The sequence below is a fragment of the Eptatretus burgeri genome, chromosome 9 (assembly GCF_056783735.1).
Source record: "Eptatretus burgeri isolate ZD-2024b chromosome 9, Ebu_testis_v1, whole genome shotgun sequence".
Lineage (NCBI taxonomy): Eukaryota > Metazoa > Chordata > Myxini > Myxiniformes > Myxinidae > Eptatretus > Eptatretus burgeri.
The window spans coordinates 61,166,101-61,191,443 of NC_140969.1; the positions used below are offsets into that span (position 1 = coordinate 61,166,101).

The 25,343-nt window shown below is 51.5% G+C and overlaps 1 protein-coding gene across 2 annotated transcripts in view; it reads left to right on the plus strand.

The window, feature by feature from the left end:
* The window catches only part of GPR22 (G protein-coupled receptor 22), a 183,553-nt gene that overhangs the window by 28,359 nt on the left and 129,851 nt on the right, over window positions 1-25,343 (plus strand). The window lies entirely within an intron of this gene.

Below are 25,343 nucleotides of genomic sequence, written 5' to 3' on the forward strand. Positions count from 1 at the left end.
TCCCGAGTCGTCAAATTTTCGTGTGCCATCATGTGTAGTTTTCCCCTAGTACACTTTACCTACGGATCCCTGAGTGCGACATTCATGGTATTCGTGTCCCCAAAATAAATAACCTGAGGGCTGCGTAACTACCTAAACAAACTCACTCACACGGACGACTTAAATAAAATTGCCGGCGCTAGACAGACATGCCGGGGGCGCACTCATATTTACAGTACATCTTAACCTTAACTTACAAATTTTACACTAAACCATGGCCCAGGATCATTGAACTCTGCAAAAGAAAAGCAGTTAGCAGGGAGCCAGGCTGCCCACATGCAGTCTCTGACTCAAAACAATGCAGGTGACAGGGAACGTGGCTGGCTGCTCACACGCAGTCCAAGGCCTTCCCTTTTGAACTGAACGCAGTGAACCACAACGGTGCATGGGCTGCACAAACGCAGTCTCCGTGCCAGCTCAAGTGGCACACGCAATGAACACAACGAATGGATGCATGAACGGTTTGAACTGAATGCAGTGAACCACAACGGTGCATGGGCTGCACAACGCAGTCTCCGTGCCAGCTCAAGTGGCACACGCAATGAGCACAACGAATGGATGGATGAATGGATGGACGCAAAACACGGTGCACGGGCTGCCACTGCAGGCCCGTGTTGTAGCTGCCAACAGGGCAGTTCTCGCAGCTTGCAAACTGTTGCCTTGATCCTGGCGCACATGGAAATGAACAGGGGGGGGCAAAGCAAAAATTGAACGGGGCTGGTGAACGTGGGCAGTGGGCATGGCATGGCAAAGGCAGCAGGCAAACACAGCCCGCAGAAGAAGGCCGCTGCAGGCAAACTCAGCCCACAGAACCAGGCCGTTGCAGGCAAACACAGCCGGCAGATGAACTGGCCGGCACAGGCCTTGAAGAAAAACAGCCAGCAGATGAACTGGCCGGCACAGGCCTTGCAGCACAGCAGCTGCAGACGATCCAGCCGGCACAGGCCTTGCAGCACAGCAGCTGCAGACGAAGTTGGCCGGCCTCCGCCTTGAAGCAAAACACGGCCAGCCGATGAAGTTGGCCAGCTCTTGCCGTTCAATGGAGGTTGGTGGAGGGAGTGCGGTGGTGCTGGCCACTTGGAAGGCGGGCTCGGACCTACCTACCTGTCTCCCTCCCAACCTATCGCCTTTGCCTGTCACTGTACATACCCACTCCCTTAATTTGTCAAACCCCAATTTAGCCCCAACTTAATTTTTTTTTTTTTTGTTGTTTTTATTTTTACTTCCCCACTATAAATCGTCCCCTAACCCCCTTTATCGTCCTTGTTCGGCTAACCTATTCTGTCACCTAGCCTACTCCCAACCCCTACGTTCCCTTCCCAGAGGGGAATAAGGGAGAGCTTGCGTCCTGTGTCGAGGCCCAATTCAAGCCTCAGAATGGCCTCCCCAGAGTTCGGCGATCTATAACCCAAAGTGGGTCCAGCGGCCCACAACGAGAGCGAGGGGATGGATGGTGCGGAGGGGTACACTCCTAATCTACCCTAACCATTTAACTGCCAAACTACCCCGGGGCTTTCAACAAGCGCCTCTCGCTTAAACTATTGGTTCTAACAACCCAGATTCCCGTCGCCTGTGTTGGTGTCCTTACAATTTCGGGCCTCGCCCCCCAATTTTCTCTCCGTGCCCTCACACGGTCTCCTGGCTGGGACACGTGGCTCCCTTTGGCAGGCACGACCCTCTGCCGAATCTCCCGCTATGGCACCCCCGGGCACTACACTGCCTCCGAGCCTACCAGCTCCCTAACACCGGGGAGTGCCCCCCATGGCACCTCCCCTGAAACGCACACGTGGCAGGCCGGCCTCCCGGGCCCCTTTCCGAGGGTCACCCGTGCCCACTGCACTGCCCACGCGGCTAATGGCGCCCCGGGCCCCCGCACCAAGCAGGCGCACCCGTGCCCACTACTCTATCCCGGCCCCCCATGGGCCCATGGCCTACCGCGGCCGACTAGCCTGGTGCCCGGGGTACCCACTCAGCGATACTCACCTTTCGCAGCCACGCTCCCAAGCCCGTCAACAGGGCTCCTGCACCCTCCAAATGGGTCTCGAGCCTACTTTCCCACCAACAACAAAACAACCTCCATTTTTCAATTTGACTAACCCCTAACTCACTTTACTCTGACCCCGGGTCCCTTGGGCGGGAGTCACTCCTCCCCCAATCACTCATCGCACCATGCATTCCCCATTCACTCCATACACACAGACCCGCTGGCCTCACTCACTCACCATGTACTCACCTCACAACTCACCAACTCTTCAACACACACACCGCTGAATTCTGCCATCCTTCTAACTACCTCCCCTAACTAACTCGTGCTCCCACGTCGTCCCTTAAACTAGTAGCACGTTCCTTTTAACACTACGTAGCTAAGCTACGTCCCCTCTACACATTCACAAGTCTGTCACGGTCTCCAAATAATCCCATTAATCAATTTCCCAACCTAAATCTGGCTACAATCCCTCTAACTAATCCATTCCACGGACTCCATGAGGACTTACCCCTGCCCCATGAAGTCGGTCTAACTAAGCTAACCCTTCCCCCTAACTAGTTTCCATCCTGTGCCCAAGATAAGGGGGTCTTCCACCCCTTTCCCAGGAATCCTGTACACCCGAAAGTGAGGCTTGCCTTTTTTTTTTTTTTCCATGCGCAGCACCTGCGCGGCAACTCAGAGCTCGCGCACTTTGCACCTGTCCGTGACGTCATGCAGCTGCACGTGTTCCTCGTCCCTCCTTGGACGGTGCCATCCGGCAGAGATACCCCTCCTGCCGGATTCCAACCACACGTGCAGCCATGACGTCACCGTGCGCAAAAAAAAAACACAAGCCCCACGTCTCGAGGGGTTCCCCACGCGAACACATGTGCTTTGCCCGTTGGAGCTTAACACACACGATCGCGTGGAGAACCCGTCCGGTCCAAATCCATTTACCTGCCTAAACTTTGTCCGTCCGCGGGATCGGCAAATCCACCGCTGGCGTTTCCGGACCGGGACTTCACTCTCGCAAGCGAGCACGTGGTGGTCTCGTGCGTTGCACAGCACGAACCGCGTGCTCACTGCTGGGTGAACCCGGCACGGTCCTCGAAACAACCACAGCCGCTACTCGGCTTTCTCTCCTCTGTCGCCGTCGTCGTCTCCATTCAACCCACGCACACCTGCGTGTCACGACGCACACAGTCCACACCATTAAACTCACACCGGGAGACGCGGCTGCGTGCTCCCGCATGCCAACCGACATCTCCCTCTCATACCGCTCTCTCACACACACGGTCTCCCTTGCATAACCCATACCACTCACACGTGGTGCTCCATTCACTCGTGCCTCACTCACACACGCGGGGGCACTCAACCGCGGTTCCTCATCCACACACGGTGCCTCACCCACACACGCGGGGGCACTAACCCGCGGTGCCTCATCCACACACGGCGTGCTGGGAAGCACGTACTCCGGCACCATCGCCACCACACCACTCACACACGGGGTCGCTTCCACACACGGGGACGCACTCACACCTTGCACCACACACACAGGGACAACCATACTGGGGATTCGTGTCCCCACAAGGGTCTCCGGGGCCTCTATACCCCCCAAGCTTTCCGTGCACCCGTCCACAGCACCCGTCCCCTCAACCTCGCAAAACACGACCGAACTCACCTGGTCGTGACTCGCCTTAAGGGGGCATACTCCCTCCCCTCGTTCCTGGAGGAGGCCATCCCGCTGCTCGCACCGGGTCCCTACACGCTCCGCGAGCTCACCCCCATTATCCTCCACTACCTCCGTGTGTGTGTGTGCGTCACTTACCCCGTCTTCATCGTGTAGTCTTCCCTCTATCGTTCCCATCTCCCGTGTCTCTGCCAACTCTTCACCCTTTACCTCCCTTGTCTCAACTATTATTTTTTCCTTTGTCGTCACCTCGTGTCTTGTCTCACACGTTTTGGTCTCCCCATTTAATTTTTCCCTTTCGGTCATCGTCACGACCCTCGCCCAACACGTTCCACGAATTATTTTTTCACCCGCCTCCACCGCGGGCCTGTCAGCCGTTGCACCCCCATCCAGCTCGTTTGATCCCACACGTGGAGTCGCCATTTTTATCTCCCCGGTCACGGCCTTCATGCCCGCCTGCAGGCTTCGGCCCATGTTCTGCGTCTCACCCCGCAGCTTTTTCATTTCTTCCTTCATGTTTGCTTCCATTCCGTTTATTTGCTGTGTATTCGCATCCATCTTTTCGTTCATGCCTTTCATTTCGTTTTTTATTTCATTTGTCATTGCCGCCAGCATGGCGCATAGCTGGGCCACGTCGGGTGCACTCAGCTGAGCCGTTTCAGCAAGGGTTTTGGTGGAGAGGGGGGGGGAGGTGTCATACACTGCGGCCGCTGCCGCACCCATTTCAGGTTCTGGGTTTAGTTGGGCGAGTCCGTGTTCCTGCACAATCAACATTTCCTGCACGGGGATTCCATCCTGGACCATGGACTCTACATTATTACACATATACATTTCTAATACCCCCGGCTCCCGCTCGCCTTGAGACGCCATCTTGCTTCTCGTGAAGGGTTAATTTGCTCGCTCGTAATTTGGAGGGAATCGGGGGTCGCTTCTCTCACCCCTGGACCGATTCCCGTGAATTTCATTGGAGACAGGAGAGCCTGTTTTCCTGCTCTCCGATACCAGTGCCGCGAGGAGGGCGATGAATTTGTATCCCACTCCTGACACCAGTGTTGCGGTCTTCGCGCCCGCCGGCGTGCGACGGCCACGTAACTCGAATCGCGGCACGTCGCCCACCGGACGGACAATCCAGTCGTGACCCTCTCGGACTAACGCCGGGAACCAGTCACGGGTGGACCTTTCGGTCTCACCGCGATCGAGCCAATCAGCCCCCGCGTGGGATAGGGTTGCTCGCCAAATTCGACCTACCTAAGTACCCACGCGGAGGGTAGACCGGGCGATCGCACCTCGCCGCAGGTCGACTTCGGACACGGGCCACTTAAGCGACCCGTTCCGTACTATCAGAATAACCGAGCGGTGTTATCGTCGACCTCGACGGTTCGATTAATTATCGGGCGTATTCAGCCCACTACCAACCCTTTACGTGAAGCAAGATGGGGATTCAATGGAGGAAAAGACGAAGCGAAGCGGGAAAACAGTTCAACAATAAAGCACATTTATTCTCGGCACACGGGAAGCACACAAATACAATTCCACCAAATGCACACAAAAAGGAAAACACAATTCTATTTACACAAAAAGCAAACATAAAAGTGAAAACACAGTGCAGAGCTAATTCCGACTACCGAGCACACGGCAACACTTATACAATTCTACTTCACAGACGGCGCCGACAACACATACCCAAAACCAAGGAAAAGAAATACCCTCAAGAATGAGGTAGGCCTGGGGCCGAGACCTGGTCGGGCCTACCCGTCTGGTGATGAGACGCGGAGCGGCGATGGCCCCGCAACCCGCGGGCCTCGTGGACAGTGCCTGGCAGGGGGTGGGAACGGGGCCCCCTTGGTCGCACTATCTCAGCGCGGGGGGGAAACAGGAGGGGGTTGCTGATGCTCGGGGTATAGAGGATCTTTATTATGTGCGCGACGAGCGTCTCCACCTCGGCCAGGTCGCGCTGCCGGCCTCCCAGGGGTGCAGCTCCCTGCACGACGCGAGCACCCCCTCGTCCGCCCTCGCCGCCTCTCCACAGCTCGTCCCCTCCGTTCCGACTTCAACGCACACGACGAGCAGCTCCACCGCCCGCGAAGTCTTGACCCTCTGCTTCCGACTCTCCTTCGCCTCGTTCCGACCTTTACTACTCCGTTCTGCTGACTCTTTCTCGTTCCCGTTCTGCTGACTCTCTCGTTCCTCTTGCGACTCCTTCGTTCCGACTTTTACGACTCCTTTGACTGACGAACACCGTCCTTTTATCCCCCCGTAACTTCGCCTTTGACCCCCTCCCTTTGACCTTTCAACTCGCTCCCCATTGGCCCGAGAAAAAGTGGGCGTGAAGGCTTTTTGATCCACAAATTTGCATATATCGATCGCCCTGGGGACGGGCCAATTCGCCCCTCGCTCACCGATTGGACGGCAAAAAGTGGGCGTGTGTCGTTTTTGATCCGTTTTTGAAGCAGAAAATCCGTGATTTTGTACACGCTGTTCAACGTGCGCCCTACACGAGTCCAGCATCGGTGCCCATGAGTGGCGCGAGATGACGGTGATGCGATGGTGGCGAGTTGTGACGGTAAAGGTCATGGCGGTTGTGGTGAAGCGGCGTTGTGGTTGGTGGTTGTTGTTGTGGTTGTGATGGTGGCGATTGGTCCAAAATAAAGATAGTAAAAGAAAAACGGCTATCCTGAAGAGTCGCAGCTCGCATAAATGACATGTATTCCCACTAGACAACGGGTTTGGGCCTAACTACACATGCACTTACCGAGATACCTCACCTAAGGGACCTGAATGGTGGTTTGCGAATCTGGTAACCACAACACTACCCCCTTCCCTTTTTACAGACTCGTCCCGAGTCGTCAAATTTTCGTGTGCCATCATGTGTAGTTTTCCCCTAGTACACTTTACCTACGGATCCCTGAGTGCGACATTCATGGTATTCGTGTCCCCAAAATAAATAACCTGAGGGCTGCGTAACTACCTAAACAAACTCACTCACACGGACGACTTAAATAAAATTGCCGGCGCTAGACAGACATGCCGGGGGCGCACTCATATTTACAGTACATCTTAACCTTAACTTACAAATTTTACACTAAACCATGGCCCAGGATCATTGAACTCTGCAAAAGAAAAGCAGTTAGCAGGGAGCCAGGCTGCCCACATGCAGTCTCTGACTCAAAACAATGCAGGTGACAGGGAACGTGGCTGGCTGCTCACACGCAGTCCAAGGCCTTCCCTTTTGAACTGAACGCAGTGAACCACAACGGTGCATGGGCTGCACAAACGCAGTCTCCGTGCCAGCTCAAGTGGCACACGCAATGAACACAACGAATGGATGCATGAACGGTTTGAACTGAATGCAGTGAACCACAACGGTGCATGGGCTGCACAACGCAGTCTCCGTGCCAGCTCAAGTGGCACACGCAATGAGCACAACGAATGGATGGATGAATGGATGGACGCAAAACACGGTGCACGGGCTGCCACTGCAGGCCCGTGTTGTAGCTGCCAACAGGGCAGTTCTCGCAGCTTGCAAACTGTTGCCTTGATCCTGGCGCACATGGAAATGAACAGGGGGGGGCAAAGCAAAAATTGAACGGGGCTGGTGAACGTGGGCAGTGGGCATGGCATGGCAAAGGCAGCAGGCAAACACAGCCCGCAGAAGAAGGCCGCTGCAGGCAAACTCAGCCCACAGAACCAGGCCGTTGCAGGCAAACACAGCCGGCAGATGAACTGGCCGGCACAGGCCTTGAAGAAAAACAGCCAGCAGATGAACTGGCCGGCACAGGCCTTGCAGCACAGCAGCTGCAGACGATCCAGCCGGCACAGGCCTTGCAGCACAGCAGCTGCAGACGAAGTTGGCCGGCCTCCGCCTTGAAGCAAAACACGGCCAGCCGATGAAGTTGGCCAGCTCTTGCCGTTCAATGGAGGTTGGTGGAGGGAGTGCGGTGGTGCTGGCCACTTGGAAGGCGGGCTCGGACCTACCTACCTGTCTCCCTCCCAACCTATCGCCTTTGCCTGTCACTGTACATACCCACTCCCTTAATTTGTCAAACCCCAATTTAGCCCCAACTTAATTTTTTTTTTTTGTTGTTTTTATTTTTACTTCCCCACTATAAATCGTCCCCTAACCCCCTTTATCGTCCTTGTTCGGCTAACCTATTCTGTCACCTAGCCTACTCCCAACCCCTACGTTCCCTTCCCAGAGGGGAATAAGGGAGAGCTTGCGTCCTGTGTCGAGGCCCAATTCAAGCCTCAGAATGGCCTCCCCAGAGTTCGGCGATCTATAACCCAAAGTGGGTCCAGCGGCCCACAACGAGAGCGAGGGGATGGATGGTGCGGAGGGGTACACTCCTAATCTACCCTAACCATTTAACTGCCAAACTACCCGGGGCTTTCAACAAGCGCCTCTCGCTTAAACTATTGGTTCTAACAACCCAGATTCCCGTCGCCTGTGTTGGTGTCCTTACAATTTCGGGCCTCGCCCCCCAATTTTCTCTCCGTGCCCTCACACGGTCTCCTGGCTGGGACACGTGGCTCCCTTTGGCAGGCACGACCCTCTGCCGAATCTCCCGCTATGGCACCCCGGGCACTACACTGCCTCCGAGCCTACCAGCTCCCTAACACCGGGGAGTGCCCCCATGGCACCTCCCTGAAACGCACACGTGGCAGGCCGGCCTCCCGGGCCCCTTTCCGAGGGTCACCCATGCCCACTGCACTGCCCACGCGGCTAATGGCGCCCGGGCCCCCGCACCAAGCAGGCGCACCCGTGCCCACTACTCTATCCCGGCCCCCATGGGCCCATGGCCTACCGCGGCCGACTAGCCTGGTGCCCGGGGTACCCACTCAGCGATACTCACCTTTCGCAGCCACGCTCCCAAGCCCGTCAACAGGGCTCCTGCACCCCTCCAAATGGGTCTCGAGCCTACTTTCCCACCAACAACAAAACAACCTCCATTTTTCAATTTGACTAACCCCCTAACTCACTTTACTCTGACCCCGGGGTCCCTTGGGCGGGAGTCACTCCTCCCCCCAATCACTCATCGCACCATGCATTCCCCATTCACTCCATACACACAGACCCGCTGGCCTCACTCACTCACCATGTACTCACCTCACAACTCACCAACTCTTCAACACACACACCGCTGAATTCTGCCATCCTTCTAACTACCTCCCCTAACTAACTCGTGCTCCCACGTCGTCCCTTAAACTAGTAGCACGTTCCTTTTAACACTACGTAGCTAAGCTACGTCCCCTCTACACATTCACAAGTCTGTCACGGTCTCCAAATAATCCCATTAATCAATTTCCCAACCTAAATCTGGCTACAATCCCTCTAACTAATCCATTCCACGGACTCCATGAGGACTTACCCCTGCCCCATGAAGTCGGTCTAACTAAGCTAACCCTTCCCCCTAACTAGTTTCCATCCTGTGCCCAAGATAAGGGGGTCTTCCACCCCTTTCCCAGGAATCCTGTACACCCGAAAGTGAGGCTTGCTTTTTCTTTTTTTTTTTTTCCATGCGCAGCACCTGCGCGGCAACTCAGAGCTCGCGCACTTTGCACCTGTCCGTGACGTCATGCAGCTGCACGTGTTCCTCGTCCCTCCTTGGACGGTGCCATCCGGCAGAGATACCCCTCCTGCCGGATTCCAACCACACGTGCAGCCATGACGTCACCGTGCGCAAAAAAAAAAACACAAGCCCCACGTCTCGAGGGGTTCCCCACGCGAACACATGTGCTTTGCCCGTTGGAGCTTAACACACACGATCGCGTGGAGAACCCGTCCGGTCCAAATCCATTTACCTGCCTAAACTTTGTCCGTCCGCGGGATCGGCAAATCCACCGCTGGCGTTTCCGGACCGGGACTTCACTCTCGCAAGCGAGCACGTGGTGGTCTCGTGCGTTGCACAGCACGAACCGCGTGCTCACTGCTGGGTGAACCCGGCACGGTCCTCGAAACAACCACAGCCGCTACTCGGCTTTCTCTCCTCTGTCGCCGTCGTCGTCTCCATTCAACCCACGCACACCTGCGTGTCACGACGCACACAGTCCACACCATTAAACTCACACCGGGAGACGCGGCTGCGTGCTCCCGCATGCCAACCGACATCTCCCTCTCATACCGCTCTCTCACACACACGGTCTCCCTTGCATAACCCATACCACTCACACGTGGTGCTCCATTCACTCGTGCCTCACTCACACACGCGGGGGCACTCAACCGCGGTTCCTCATCCACACACGGTGCCTCACCCACACACGCGGGGGCACTAACCCGCGGTGCCTCATCCACACACGGCGTGCTGGGAAGCACGTACTCCGGCACCATCGCCACCACACCACTCACACACGGGGTCGCTTCCACACACGGGGACGCACTCACACCTTGCACCACACACACAGGGACAACCATACTGGGGATTCGTGTCCCCACAAGGGTCTCCGGGGCCTCTATACCCCCAAGCTTTCCGTGCACCCGTCCACAGCACCCGTCCCCTCAACCTCGCAAAACACGACCGAACTCACCTGGTCGTGACTCGCCTTAAGGGGGCATACTCCCTCCCCTCGTTCCTGGAGGAGGCCATCCCGCTGCTCGCACCGGGTCCCTACACGCTCCGCGAGCTCACCCCCATTATCCTCCACTACCTCCGTGTGTGTGTGTGCGTCACTTACCCCGTCTTCATCGTGTAGTCTTCCCTCTATCGTTCCCATCTCCCGTGTCTCTGCCAACTCTTCACCCTTTACCTCCCTTGTCTCAACTATTATTTTTTCCTTTGTCGTCACCTCGTGTCTTGTCTCACACGTTTTGGTCTCCCCATTTAATTTTTCCCTTTCGGTCATCGTCACGACCCTCGCCCAACACGTTCCACGAATTATTTTTCACCCGCCTCCACCGCGGGCCTGTCAGCCGTTGCACCCCCACCCAGCTCGTTTGATCCCACACGTGGAGTCGCCATTTTTATCTCCCCGGTCACGGCCTTCATGCCCGCCTGCAGGCTTCGGCCCATGTTCTGCGTCTCACCCCGCAGCTTTTTCATTTCTTCCTTCATGTTTGCTTCCATTCCGTTTATTTGCTGTGTATTCGCATCCATCTTTTCGTTCATGCCTTTCATTTCGTTTTTTATTTCATTTGTCATTGCCGCCAGCATGGCGCATAGCTGGGCCACGTCGGGTGCACTCAGCTGAGCCGTTTCAGCAAGGGTTTTGGTGGAGAGGGGGGGGGAGGTGTCATACACTGCGGCCGCTGCCGCACCCATTTCAGGTTCTGGGTTTAGTTGGGCGAGTCCGTGTTCCTGCACAATCAACATTTCCTGCACGGGGATTCCATCCTGGACCATGGACTCTACATTATTACACATATACATTTCTAATACCCCCGGCTCCCGCTCGCCTTGAGACGCCATCTTGCTTCTCGTGAAGGGTTAATTTGCTCGCTCGTAATTTGGAGGGAATCGGGGGTCGCTTCTCTCACCCCTGGACCGATTCCCGTGAATTTCATTGGAGACAGGAGAGCCTGTTTTCCTGCTCTCCGATACCAGTGCCGCGAGGAGGGCGATGAATTTGTATCCCACTCCTGACACCAGTGTTGCGGTCTTCGCGCCCGCCGGCGTGCGACGGCCACGTAACTCGAATCGCGGCACGTCGCCCACCGGACGGACAATCCAGTCGTGACCCTCTCGGACTAACGCCGGGAACCAGTCACGGGTGGACCTTTCGGTCTCACCGCGATCGAGCCAATCAGCCCCCGCGTGGGATAGGGTTGCTCGCCAAATTCGACCTACCTAAGTACCCACGCGGAGGGTAGACCGGGCGATCGCACCTCGCCGCAGGTCGACTTCGGACACGGGCCACTTAAGCGACCCGTTCCGTACTATCAGAATAACCGAGCGGTGTTATCGTCGACCTCGACGGTTCGATTAATTATCGGGCGTATTCAGCCCACTACCAACCCTTTACGTGAAGCAAGATGGGGATTCAATGGAGGAAAAGACGAAGCGAAGCGGGAAAACAGTTCAACAATAAAGCACATTTATTCTCGGCACACGGGAAGCACACAAATACAATTCCACCAAATGCACACAAAAAGGAAAACACAATTCTATTTACACAAAAAGCAAACATAAAAGTGAAAACACAGTGCAGAGCTAATTCCGACTACCGAGCACACGGCAACACTTATACAATTCTACTTCACAGACGGCGCCGACAACACATACCCAAAACCAAGGAAAAGAAATACCCTCAAGAATGAGGTAGGCCTGGGGCCGAGACCTGGTCGGGCCTACCCGTCTGGTGATGAGACGCGGAGCGGCGATGGCCCCGCAACCCGCGGGCCTCGTGGACAGTGCCTGGCAGGGGGTGGGAACGGGGCCCCCTTGGTCGCACTATCTCAGCGCGGGGGGGAAACAGGAGGGGGTTGCTGATGCTCGGGGTATAGAGGATCTTTATTATGTGCGCGACGAGCGTCTCCACCTCGGCCAGGTCGCGCTGCCGGCCTCCCAGGGGTGCAGCTCCCTGCACGACGCGAGCACCCCTCGTCCGCCCTCGCCGCCTCTCCACAGCTCGTCCCCTCCGTTCCGACTTCAACGCACACGACGAGCAGCTCCACCGCCCGCGAAGTCTTGACCCTCTGCTTCCGACTCTCCTTCGCCTCGTTCCGACCTTTACTACTCCGTTCTGCTGACTCTTTCTCGTTCCCGTTCTGCTGACTCTCTCGTTCCTCTTGCGACTCCTTCGTTCCGACTTTTACGACTCCTTTGACTGACGAACACCGTCCTTTTATCCCCCCGTAACTTCGCCTTTGACCCCCTCCCTTTGACCTTTCAACTCGCTCCCCATTGGCCCGAGAAAAAGTGGGCGTGAAGGCTTTTTGATCCACAAATTTGCATATATCGATCGCCCTGGGGGCGGGGCCAATTCGCCCCTCGCCCACCGATTGGACGGCAAAAAGTGGGCGTGTGTCGTTTTTGATCCGTTTTTGAAGCAGAAAATCCGTGATTTTGTACACGCTGTTCAACGTGCGCCCTACACGAGTCCAGCATCGGTGCCCATGAGTGGCGCGAGATGACGGTGATGCGATGGTGGCGAGTTGTGACGGTAAAGGTCATGGCGGTTGTGGTGAAGCGGCGTTGTGGTTGGTGGTTGTTGTTGTGGTTGTGATGGTGGCGATTGGTCCAAAATAAAGATAGTAAAAGAAAAACGGCTATCCTGAAGAGTCGCAGCTCGCATAAATGACATGTATTCCCACTAGACAACGGGTTTGGGCCTAACTACACATGCACTTACCGAGATACCTCACCTAAGGGACCTGAATGGTGGTTTGCGAATCTGGTAACCACAACAGTATTTTGTATTGGAAAAGGCTTTGCTTTGTCCATGGAGTAGGATGACGATATCAAAAGATGAGGACAGAGCAGATGTGGCTCCACTGGGGAATATAACACAAAATTCACAATTTGAGGTGTGTGTGTGTGTGTGTGTGTGTGTGTGTGTGTGTGTGTGTGTGTGTGTGTGTGTGTGTGTGTGTGTGTGTGTGTGTGTGTGTGTCATTGGTTGTTATCTCCATATGTGGGCTTCAGAAGGTGGAATGAAGTCCTCCCCGAGCTCGAAGCATCCAACTCCGATTTGGTAAGGGATCATGATTTATAGACCAAGCTGTGAAATTTTCCCATTCCCAGGGATGGTTGTTAAGATCTCTGTAAGGTTTTTCTTTATCATTCCCATTGCTATCACTGGAACAATTTTGACATTGTTCAGCTTCCAAAATCTTTTGACTTCATTTTTGTGATCTTGGTATTTGGTCATTTTCTTGATGTCTGCGTTGTTTGGGCCAAATCATTGGGTACTGACACCTCAATTAGAAATAGTCATTTCTTTTTTTTATATCAAAGTACAATATCCAGTCGCAATGCTTTATTTTTTTATGTTCACCCTCATTAGGATCATCAGGTCGTACGTGTGCATTATGTCCTTGTTTTTAATGATTGTTTTTGGTTTGTGTTTCCATGAATTTTGTGGAACTGGGATATTGAAATTTCTGCAGATGTCCCAGTGGATTACTCCACATACCCTGTTGTGCCTTTATGTGTGCAGCTGTTTTCACATGAGTTTTTTTTTTTTACATCCCTAAATGAGGTGACTCGTACTTTTGTTTCTACCTTCCAGAACCTTCACTCGTCTGATTGACTCACTCCTGCAATCTTCTTAAAGCCAATGGTGTAGTGTCCTTTGTCTTGGGTATTTATAATGATTTGTTCTCCATCCCAGTTTTGTTGTCCTCTTCTTAGTCATTCCAACAAGCCTTCTTTGTCTATTCCCAATTTGTCCAACTCGTTTTATGCCGAAAGTGATGAAGTCGCCGGTGGTATTATGTTTTTGGGTTGTCCGTCCGTCTGTCCGTCCGTACGTACGTTTGTACATCCATGAAAATTTTCTGTTTTCTCTGCAACTGCTTATCCGATTGACTGGAATTTTTTAACACAGATGCGACTACTCATTCAGAATTTTTCAAAGATAATTATGAAATCATAGGTCACGTGGGGTGGCAGCCATGTTGGAAAAATGGTAAAATTTTGAACCTCTGTATCTCCAAAACTGCACCATGGAAATAATTGAAACTTGGCACCTGGCAACTACTCTGCATGGGGAATAAGTATGATTTGACAATGACGTCATTGGTGAAGTGGTATCCTAGTCAAAATTTCATACGTAGAACGCTGCACTCGACCAGTATGAAAATTTGAGGTTCATCTCGGGGTAGATTGGTTGAGAGAAAATATTTACGATGTCATCAGTCATGTGGTTTGGCAGACATATTGTTGAAAAAAAGGAAAAAAATCATCTTCTCCAGAACCACTTTAAGGATCCAAGCGAAACTGCACTGAAATGATCGACTGGCCATTGTGAATAAATTTTGATAACTATGACATCATGGGTCACATGGTCTGGCAGCCATATTGGATTTACCCAAAAACCTGCAAAAATCTTCTTCTTCAGAATGGCTATACAGAATTGAGGGGAAACTTAACCGACCTATTCACCATTGATAGGTCAGGTCAGATTGTCGGTTCACGTCAGACTAGATCTGTGACTTGCTACAGGTACCATGTAAACCTGGACTAACCTGTTCCATGGTTGGGTTGGTGGTGACTAAACCATCTCCCCAACCAAGTTTATTGGTGAGGAAGGTGTATGATATGGACACACAGCAGGATGAATAACAAAACCTGTCAAAGGGCAGAAGAGCTCCTTGTGGGCCAACGGCCATCCATATCTAGTGCCCGACTGTGTCTGTGGACGTCATCCTGCAGTTGGTTGACTTCTTATGAGGAGGTTGGTGGCAGGATTTGCACTCACAATTCACAAAACATTCCAGAAGCATAAAAAAAATCTGAAAATCCACTCCCTGGGAGTACCTCTTGTACAGCTTCCCTTCGCAGGGCAGCTCACCGGATGACAGGATTGGGGCAAAGCCTTCGAGACCCCCAATCTTTGATGATTGGAGGGAAACCATGGGGTCAAATTCCTGGGTCAGATTGCGGGAGGGTGTGTCTGGGTGGTGATGAGGTGTCGCCCACCAGATGGCGGTCTCCTTGGGTTAACTTGAGTCGGTCCCTTTGGGTGGGTGCCTGGAATGTCCTATCCCAAAGAGAGGATGATCACCTGTCTCTGTTATCATCTGAGCTCAAGCGGTTGGACATCGGTATTGCAGCACTCTCTAGGGTTCGGAGACCTGATTGTGGTGAGATCATTGCGGTTGGTTACACCTGCTATTGGTCTGGTTGCTCTGATGCTTACCATGCCCAAAGAGTTGCTGTAGCTGTGTCCAATAAGCTGACTCCAATGATAATTGAGGTAACACCGGTCAATAAGCGTATTATGTGACTAGGGATTCATCACTCCGTGGGTATCATTTCCCTGGTCTCTGCATAGGCTCCGACTGAGGCGAGTGATCTCACCGTGAAGGACACATTCTGTGCCATGCTCGAGTCTGTCGTTGATCAGTGTTTCAGGCAAGATACACTTCTACTCTTGGGGGATTTCAATGCATCGACTGGAACTGATAGGGATGGTTATGAGACCTGTGTTAGTCCCCATGGGTCTTGAAATGTGAACCAGAAGAGCACCAGGTTCCTTGACTTTGCAAGAAGTCATGAACTTGTCGTCCTGCAGCGTAGTCTGATATTTCAGATCAATTGTTCAAATTTGCATAAAAGCACCAAAATTGGTACACATGTAGAATAATGTATTCCGAACAATTCTAGATATGGAGGTTTTCGGATTCAAATATTATGAGCCAGTATTTTCGCTAAAAAAAGGCATTATTTTATTTGTAAATTGCTGTTCTCCTGAAACTTTTTGCTGAAAAGTACCCATTATTGCTTGGTGAACAAGAGTCAAATGATATTCATCACATTCAATAGGTTTTTTTGTCAGGTCAGGTTCGATCTGTGACCTGCTACAGGTACCATGTAAAAATGTACTAACCTGTTCCATGGTCGGGTTGGCGGCGACTAAACCGTCTCCCCCACCAGGTTTTCTGGTGAGGAGGGTGTTTGGATATGGACACCCAGCAGGATTAAAAACAAAACCTGTCAAAGGGCGGAGGAGCTCCTTGTGAGCCAACGGCCATCCATATCTAGTGCCCAACTGTGTCTGCGGACGTCCTCCTGCAGTTGGGTCATTTCTTATTAGGAGGTTGGTGGCAGGATTTGCACTCCGGCCACCGTAAAACCCTTCATTCCGCAAAACGCAAAAACGCAAAAAAATCTGAAAACCCACTCCGTGGGAGTACCTCCTGTGCAGCTTCCCTTCGCAGGGCAGCTCACCGGATGACGGGATTGGGGCAAAGCCTTCGGGACCCCCAATCTTTGATAGGAGGGAAACCACGGGGTAACATCCCTGTGTCAGATTGCGGGAGAGTGTGTCGGAGTGGTGCTGAGGTGTCGTCCACCAGACGGCGGTCTCCTTGGGTTAACCTGAGGCGGTCCCTTTGGGTGGGTGCCTGGAATGTCCTATCCCTAAGAGAGGATGATCACCTGTCTCTGTTATCATCTGAGCTCAAGCGTTTGGACATCGGGATTGCAGCTCTCTCTGAGGTTCGGAGACCAGATTGCGGCGAGATAATGGTGGGTGGTTACACCTACTATTGGTCTGGTCGCTCTGATGGTTACCATACCCAATGAGTTGCTGTAGCTGTGTCCAATAAGCTGACCCCAATGATAATTGAGGTAACACTGGTCAACGAGCGTATTATGAGATTAAGGATTCGTCACTCCTCAGGTGTCATTTCCCTGGTCTCTGTTTATGCTCCGACTGAGGCGAGTTATCTCACCGTGAAGGATGCATTCTACGCCACACTCAAGTCTGTGGTTGATCAGTGCCCCAGACGAGATACACTTCTAGTCTTGGGGGATTTCAATGCATCGACTGGAACTGATAGGGATGGTTATGAGGTGTGTGTTGGTCCCCATGGGTCAGGAACTATGAACAAGAATAGCACTAAGTTCCTTGACTTTGCAAGAAGTCATGGACTTAGGGTGGCTGGTTCATGGTTTCAGCGCCCACAAGCTCATCGCTGGACTTGGTATTCCAACGCTGGCGGTGTGGCAAAGGAGATTGACCATGTCCTCATTGACGGTCGTTGGAGGATGATCCAGAACTGCAGGGTCTACCGGAGTGCTCAGTTCCTCAATACTGACCACAGGCTTGTTGTAGCAACTCTAAAGCTGCACCTTAAATCCTGGAGAATGGTACCATCTCAGCCGAGGCTGGATGTTGCCAAGCTCAGGGATGAGAGAGTAGCTGAGGAGTTTGCGAACAGGCTGAGTGGACACTTGGGGGGTCTGGGTGCTTTGGGGGGTCCTGAAGAGTTGTGGAGCGCCTTCAAGACCACCATCCTTGATGTTGCCGGTGGATGCCTTGGAGCTCATCGCAGGGCAAAGAAGAATTTTGTCTCTCAAGGGACACTGGATACCATTGACCAGAGTCACAGGGCCAGGCTGAATGGCAGAGCTGAGCTGTTCAGGGAGCTGAGGCATAAAACTGTACGTGCACTGAGGGTGGACAAGGAGGCCTATGTGCGAGGAATCTGTGAGGGGGTAGAGCATCACCTGTGGACAGGTGATTCTCGTCCCGCTTACAGGGGAATTCGCGCATTACGTTCATCCAAGCCCATCCCTCGGAGCACTACAGTTCGAGCAGAGAGTGGTAGGCTCTTGACAGAGGAGTCTGAAGTGAAGGCCCGCTGGGCCGGTTACTTTGAGCGGTTGTACCAGGCTGATCCCCCAGCTGTCGAGTTGGACGTCAAGGGTGTTACAATCCCTGTTGCTGACCTTCGAATCAACTGTGGTCCACCTACGCTTGTGGAAACACGAGCTGCGGTGAACCAGTTGAAACGGGGCAAAGCTCCAGGGATCTGTGGCATCCATGCTGAACTTCTCAAGGCTGGTAGAAATGCTGTACTCGTGTCGTTGCATGCAGTTTTGTGCTCTGCCTGGAACACAGGCATCATCCCAACTGACTGGAAGAGGGGCCTTGTTGTCCCTCTCTGGAAAGGGAAGGGTGATCGCCAAGACTGCAACAACTACCGAGGGGTGACGCTGCTCTCAGTGCCGGGCAAGGTCTTTGCTCGGATAATTCTCGATAGGTTTCGCCACCATCTGCTTGAGCACCAGCGTCCAGAGCAGTCAGGCTTTACACCAAAGAGGTCAACGATTGACCGTATCCTTGCACTTCGTGTCCTCACCGAACGCAGACGAGAGTTTCGGCAGGGGCTGCTTGCAGCCTATGTTGATCTCTGTAAAGCATTCGATTCAGTGAAATCGGGATGTCCTCTGGAGGATTCTTGGTCTTCGTGGGGTGTCACCAAAATTGATCGATCTGATGTCTGAACTCTACTCTGGTACTGAGAGTGCTGTGAAGTGTGGTGGTACCATCTCTGACTTATTTCCAGTTGTTACTGGAGTTCGTCAGGGATGTGTACTTGCCCCCACACTTTTCAGCACTTGTATGGACTGGATTCTAGGGAGGATGTCGGAGAGATCAAGTTGCGGTGCATCATTTGGGAATGTCAAGATCTCGGACCTTGACTTTGCAGATGATGCAGTCATCTTTGCGGAGACTTTAGACATCCTCTTGGGGGCCCTCGAGGTGCTGAATGAAGAGTCGGAGCCGTTGGGATTACGGGTTTCTTGGGTCAAAACTAAGATCCAGGCTTTCGGTGACATCTTGGATGCTGCTGTCCTGTCTGTGTCTGTTTGTGGTGAGGATGTTGAGGTCGTGGAGAGATTCACTTACCTTGGCAGTGATATTCATGTCTCTGCTGGCTGCGAGTCAGAGGTCAATAGACGTCTGGGTCGGGCCTGGGGAGTCATGGATTCACTGGATCATGGGGTGTGGCGCTGCCGGTACCTGTGCGGGAGGACGAAAGTCCGAGTCTTCAGGTCCTTGGTACTTCCAGTCTTGCTCTATGGGTGCGAGACTTGGACTCTGACCAAGGATCTGAGACGGAGACTTAATTCCTTTGATACCAGGTCTCTTCGGAGAATCCTTGGCTATCGCTGGTCGGATTTTGTGTCCAACGAGCGGTTGCTGAGAGAGACTCGGATGAGATTTGTTACCTGCATAGTCCGTGAGCGTCAGTTGCGGCTGTATGGACATGTGGCTCGTTTTCCTGACTCTGATCCTGCTCACCAGATTCTCTCATCGAGGGAGTCTCATGAGTGGAGGAGGCCAGTGGGTCGACCACGTGCCTCATGGTTGCAACAGGTTGACCATCATCTCAAGGAGATGGGGATGGGCCTGGCATCTGCCTGGGGGATGGCCAGACGGAGGCCCCTGGAGTACCGGCGGAAAGTGGACGCAGCGACGTGCTGTTCTGGCACATGCTCCCATTCCTGACCTGACCTGAATAGGTTTGGAATCAACAAAAATTGCATTATAGATTACATACTTTACTCTATTTTGAAAAGGGAACTGATAATCGTGATAATGACAAACTCAGAAAATGTAGTCAAAATATTGCACACTTCACTTTGAAGCGGCTACGGTTTACTGTCTACTACCATTCTACCAGGACACATGGTACACGCATACATCAGTCTCGTACAATACGAGTTTCTGAGCTCAAGTGTACTGGCTCTGGATCAAGAAGTCAACACTTTTACAAGCAATGCGACTTTGCATTTGCACATTCTGAGCTCGGCCGATATCTCAGCCTGTGTCTACTGCGTCTGTCTACTGGCATTCTCCTTCACAAGCACACAGTCCAGTGCATTGCAGATTAGCCTTTTTGCATTTGCAGCGGTTTCTACAGCCTTTTTTTTCAGTCACACGACACCAGCTCGAAGCAGCTTTGTGAAGCCTCAGAGAGTGTGGTCCAGGGCGGTTCGTAGGACCCATCCTCTGTTTGCCGCCAGCCCCAGCTTGTTGGTGATGGAAGCACGGGTTGAGGGACCAAGACCTGCCCCCAGACATCGCCACCCTGGAAGACTGATCTCTTCACATGCTGTTCCAAAGCATCATAGGTAGGTGGGATGTGCTGGACGGAGTTCCTATTGGAGAAGAGTTTCTTTCTGGCCTCGTTGACATCCGTATATGGACTGGTGCGGTCATAGAGGAGCACCACAAACCTTTAAATGCAGTGCATTGTGTCATCCTGGATGTTGGCTGGCGTGGTGGTCAGGGTCACGAGAATTTGTCAGTTCTGGAAACGAGTTCCATGTGGCCCAGGCAGATTTCTTCCCATGCCCCACGAATGCTGATCCCATGTCACATCCGGTCATGGCATGGAAGACAGGGAGGGCACGTGCCTTCTGTGGACCGAGGGAGGCAGCTATTTCATGGGCAGGGATGTAGCGGTAGTTCTTGCCCATCCCAAAGGAAATCCAGAGTTCATCCACGCATGGTAGTGCCTGGGCTACCATCACCGCCAAGACGACGACGTCGGGGTCTACGGTTTGAACTTGAATCCGACGGTGGTCATGTTCTGCAGCATGGGCCACATGTAGCCAATATTACCAATTACAACACCACTTCCACCACTACCACCACCACAACAAAATACTACTGAACCTGTCACTGATGCTGTGTGAAAAAATGGATTTTCCCATTAAAATGACCATTTTCCCCCAATACAATGGTTGGAAATATAATAAATCAACACAAATGACATTTGTATTGTTTTCCTTTGTAAATGCACATCACATGGAGTATTTATCACCTCTGAGAAACCTACAAAGAGAATAACAATGACAGATATCCCATGTTGTTAAAGTAGAATGGCGGCCATTTTGGTAAATGTGACCAAGGCAAAATCTCGAGTGGCTCCATATCCAGAATTGTTCAGAATACATGTCAACATGTGTACCAATTTTGGTGCTTTTATGAAAAGTCGAACAATTAGTTTGCTATGCTGCAGTACTATTAGGGTGGCCGGTTCATGGTTTCAGCACCCACAATCTCATCGCTCGACTTGATATTCCAACGCTGGTGGTGTGGCAAAGGAGACTGACCATGTGCTCATTGATGGTCGCTGGAGGATGATCCAGAACTGCAGGGTCTAGCAGAGTGCATAGATCCACAATACTGACTACCGGCTTGTTGTAGCAACTCTGAAGTTGTACCTTACGTCCAGGAGAATGGTACCATCCCAGCCGAGGCTGGATGTTGGCAAGCTCAAAGATGAGAGGGTAGCTGAGGAGTTTGCGAACAGGCCGAGTGGATATTTTGGGGGTCTGGGTGCTTTGGGGGATCCTGAAGAGTTGTGGAGTGCCTTCAAGACCACCATCCTTGATGTTGCCGGTGGATGTCTTGGAACTTACCGGAGGGCGAAGAAGAATTTTGTCTCTCAAGGTACACTGGACACCATTGCCCAGAGTCGCAGGGCCAGGCTGAATGGCAGAGTTGAGCTGTTCAGGGAGCTGAGGCGAAAAACTATATGTGCACTAAGGGTGCACAAGGAGGTCTATGTGTGAGGAATCTCTGAGTGGGTAGAGCATCACCTCTGGTCAAGTGATTCTCATCCTGCTTAAAGGGGCATTCACACATTTCGTTGGTCAAGCCCCTCTCTCAGTGTACTGCAGTTACAGCAGAAGTTGGTGGGCTCTGGACAGGAGTCCGAAGGGAAGGCCCCCTGAGCTGGTTACTTTGAGCGGTTGTACCAGGCTGATCCACCAGCTGTCGAGTTGAGCATCAGGGGTGTTACGATCCTGATTGCTGACCCTCCAATCAACTGTGGTCCACCTTCGTTTGTGGAAACACAAGCTGCAGTGAACCGGTTGAAATTGGGTAAAGCTCCAGGGATCTGTAGCATCCATGCTGAACTTCTCAAGGCTGGTGGAGATGCTGCACTCGTGTCGTTGCATGCAGTTTTGTGCTCCCAACTGACTGGAAGAGGGGCCTTGTTGTCCTTCTCTGGAAAGGGAATTGTGATTGCCAAGACTGCATCAACTACCGAGGGGGGACGCTGCTCTCAGTGCGGGGCAAAGTCTTTGCTCGGATAATTCTCGATAGGGTCCGCCACCATATGCTTGAGCACCAGCGTCCAGAGCAGTCAGGCTTTACATCAAATAGGTCAATGATTGACTGTATCATTGCTATTCGAATCCTCACCGAACACAGACGAGTGTTTTGGCAGGGGCTGCTTGCAGCCTATGTTGATCTCTGTAAAGCGTTTGATTCAGTGAATTGGGATGCCCTCTGGATGATTCTTGGTCTTCGTGGGGTGCCACCAAAACTGATCGATCTGATGTCTCAACTACACTCTGGTACTGTGATGTGGTGATACCATCTCTTATTTGGCGCTGTGAGATGTGGTGATACCATCTCTTATTTTCCTGTTGTGACTGGAGTTCATCAGGCGTGTGTACTGGCCCCCACACTTTTCAATACTTGTATGGACTGGATTCTGGGGAGGGTGTCAGAAAGATCAAGCTGCGTTGCATTGTTTGGGAATGCCAAGATCTCTGTCCTTGATTTTGCAGATGATGCAGTCATCTTTGCGGAGACTCTAGATATCCTTTTGGGGGTCCTCGAGGTGCTGAATGAGGAGTCTGAGCCACTGGGATGACTGGTTTCCTGGGTCAAAACTATGATCCAGGCTTTCGATGACATCTTGGATGCTGCTATCCTGTCTATACCTGTTTGTGTGAAGAATGTTGAGGTCACTGAGAGATTCACTTACCTTGACAGTGATATTCATGTCTCTGCTGGCTGTGAGCCAGAGGTCAACAGACGTCTGGGTCAGGCCTGGGGGGGTCATGGATTCACTGGATCATGGGGTGTGGCGCTGTCGGTATCTGCACGGGAGGACGAAAGTCCGAGTCTTCAGGTCCTTGGTGCTTCCAGGCTTGCTCTATGCATGTGAGACTTTGACTCTGACAAGGGATCTGATATGGATCCTACGGCATACCAGTGGAAAGTGGACGCAGCAATGTGTTGCTGTGACGTATGCTCCCATACCTGACCTGACCTGACCTCGTCACCATGCCTTGGGGATATGAAGGTGACAAAGAATGATTGATAAGTCATGTGGTTCAGCAGCCATATTGGATTGAAGAAAAATATTAAATAATGTTTTCTCTGGAACCACCTATCTGATCGAAACAAAATTTACCAAGTATCATCCAACACAAAAGCTGCATACAGTATGGAAATGATGACATGATTGGGAATGTAATGTGGTGTGGCATTTATATTGGATAGAAAAATTAACCTTTACGATCAAAATGAAACTTCACACGCATAATCCGCTGCCAAATTGTGGGCAGGTTCCAAATTTTCAATGCCCTCAGTCACGTTATCTGGCAGCCATATTAGGTTGGAAACCGAAAATTTTAAAATCTTTTTCTCCAAAACCACTTAACAGATCAATATGAAACACATTGTGTTACATGGAGCAAGGGCAGTGGATCACAACTGCAAAGTTTCACATCAATTGCGATAGCAATTTCCGAAATATATATTTTTTTTAATATTTCCGTTGAAACCAATGTGGTTGCCACACCACGTGACTGATGATGTCATTTTTCAGTCCAGTGTATGCAGCAAGGACAGTGGACCATAACTGCAAAGTCTAGGATTGATAGGTTAAACGGTTTCAGAGAAATAATTGTTTAATTACTCTTTTAAAAACCAGCGTGGCTGCCATATCATGTGACTGATGCTGGAAATATTATATTCAACAATGGCCTCAACAGCACTGCATCATCACTGCAAATTCTCGCTTCGAAAGGTTAAGAGGTTTCAGATAAATGTTTTTTTTTTCATATGATCGACTCAGCATGGGGAATATTGGTTGAAATTTATTTTTCCTTTGTCTCTTTTGCAATTGTAGGGGTTGTATTTGTTGTTGTTTCTCTTTCATGTGTGACATCTTCTATTTGCACCTGTCTTTGGAAAAAAAATTGCAAGGTGGGTTTGGGATACCTTTTCTGGCTTGCTCTCTTCGTGTTAGCATTCAAATTGGATTAGGTAGTCTGATGAACTCCTCTTCACATACTCAGCCAATCCTACTGTTGTCATTCTGTGCACTTGGTTGAGGTCCATTAGGCCACTGTGTCCTTGTCTCGCCAGGTACATTCTCGGGACACACTGATGTTTTTTTGCATTTTGTGGATCGCGAGGAGTTTCCTTGTTTTGATATCTAATTTGTTGACGTCCACTAGTTTATTATTCCACAACTGTCATGGAACACTGGTACTGCTGGCTTGTTTATGGCTTTGATTTTGTTTCTCGGGTCGTGGTATGTTTTCAGGATCGGCCTCGTTTTATGCAGGTGTTCTTTGGTAATTGTTTTGCGAATTTGTTTACAAGTGACATTTTGGTGCCCTCCTCTACTCTGAGGGATTTGTATGATGCCCTGTTTTCTAGCTTCTGTATTGTTGTACTTTGGTCGCTATCCGTTTTTGTTGGTTTATATTGTACAAATGTGCACTTGGCACACTTATCTAGGTCAAATTCCATTTGAGTGTGTGTGTGTGTGTGTTTTTTTATTGTTTGTTTTGACTTCTACTCAGTCCTTAACCACTGGACAGAATGAGTTGAAAGCTGGTGGTCGTTCTCACGGTGTGCATTAGGAGGTTTTAGGTAGTTAAAAAATTCATAATTTTGGGAGTTCGGAGGAGGGCATGGGGGGGGGAGGGTGGGGATGCAATTTCTCGATAAGAATTAAAAATTCTATGGCATAGCAGTGCTCCCGCTGGAATCGGGTATTACAGGTCATACTAATATACGCCAATTCTATGGGAATTATGCTTCATCGTTGGTGTCCTGAATCCATGTATTATGTTATTAATGCTGCCGAATCAATGTCACATTCACAAAGTGTTAGAAACCTGTTTCTTGGTTTTGGGACAACACAAAGGGATTCTTGCTCCATTGTTATTGACAAAAGGGAACAAAATTTCCATTGAGACAAATTGTTTTTGAAATATAGTATATTTTCAAACACTAGTTCTAAAGAGAAACTGCATAAGGTGATGTGCAGAGTGTAATTCAGTAGAACCTATAATACATCTTCATGCCTCCATTTTATAGGCCATGTGCATGTCACCTTCACTGTGATGCCCTTCATGCCTCCAGCATAATTGGTTTCTGACTGTTGCAGTGCCCTGAATGGTGAGAAGGTAATGCTGAATGGCGACTGTCCAT